Genomic DNA, 1,587 nt, shown 5'->3' on the forward strand with positions numbered 1-1,587 from the left:
ATGCAACCACAAAATCATAATATTTTCTTGAAAATAATTATTGTGTCATTAAACAATTTTTTTTTTTTTTTTTAAAAAAAAGGTTGTCTAGATTCAAGGGCTTGGCTCGATCATTTACATCTCCTAACCATAGTTTTCAATTTAATTTACTATTTTAGATTTAGAGTCCTAAATAACATTTGGTCTATGCTTATGTAATGTAAATTAAAATAAATTATGTCTGCACATTCTCGATATTTTTGTAAATACAGAGATTTTTCTTTTTTAAGTGGCTTGGAAGAGAAGTACTTAAAAGGTTATGAGTAAACAAAACACACACATATATATATTCAATAAAGCAATATGCCCAAAAGATTAAGTTTGTGCTTGGCTTGTGATAGAATATTAATTTAATTATTATTATTATTTAATTAGTTTAAGCTTTTGAAAAAAGTGATGATTTAAACGTGATATCAAGTCATGAATTTGAACTTTGTCATTATAATTCACTTTCAATTTTAATTAATTATTCTACTTCTAGGGCCAAGAAGAGTCTTAAAATATTAATTAAATAATTATTTCATTTTTTTCTTATCAGCTATAAGTTTTTGAGATAGTAAGTGATGGTTTGATCGTAAGTGATGGTTTAATAGTTTGATATTCTTGAGTGATATGTATAGGGTCAGTGAGAGTGTTAAAATATTAATTAATGGTTATATTTATTCTTTCTTATGAGCTTAAAATTTTCAAATAAGCCGTGGTTTAACAATTTAATCATACTCTTAATTGAGTTCGAGCCATATGTGGCTAAGATATACTATAAGACGAATGCCCCCAAAAAATAAAGATCCTTAAATAATTAATTAAGGATCTTATAAAAAAAATAATTAATTATCTTATAAAACAAATTAAAACCCGAGTGCATGTTGACAAAAAAAAAGTAAAAAAATTATTCATATTTCTCTATATTGGCATTTGGCATGCCTAAAACGAGCCCAAAATTTTGTGGAGTTGAAGCAATTTCAGCCAAGTGTCCAAGAACACATAAATGATGAATTAAGGGTCTTGCCGGGGAAGTGTCCAAGTAAGGAAGGACAGACCATGTAACCTTTCTTTTATTTTCATACACAAGATTTGAATATCTTGTCTCTCCCCATGAACAATCCTTATCACTATTTCCTCACTGCTCATTTTTTGTCTACTTAATTAGAAGATGGAATTAACTTGATCAAATTAATTTATAAAATATGGGTAATTACTTTTTCCCTCCATCAAGTACAATGTCTTGGCACTTTCCTCCTATGAACTACTAACTGTGACACTCAACCTCTATGAACTACGTACCATTTTGTGCCCAAAACCTCCATTTCGTCAATCAAATGCCAATTCCGTCAGTCAAAGGCATTAACTCAAACGGTCTACCTGTCACTTTACCCCCATGAACTACAACGCATTGTCACTTTGCCCCCATGAACTACAACGCATTGTCACTTCGACCATCTGAGTTAACGCCTTTGACTGACGGGATGAGAGTTTTGAACACAAAATGGTAGTTCATGGGGTCGGGTGTCACAGACTCACAGTTGGTAGTTCGAGGAGGCAAAGTGA

The sequence above is a fragment of the Corylus avellana genome, chromosome 2 (genome assembly GCF_965113065.1).
Source record: "Corylus avellana chromosome 2, dhCorAvel1.hap1.2, whole genome shotgun sequence".
Taxonomy (NCBI): domain Eukaryota; kingdom Viridiplantae; phylum Streptophyta; class Magnoliopsida; order Fagales; family Betulaceae; genus Corylus; species Corylus avellana.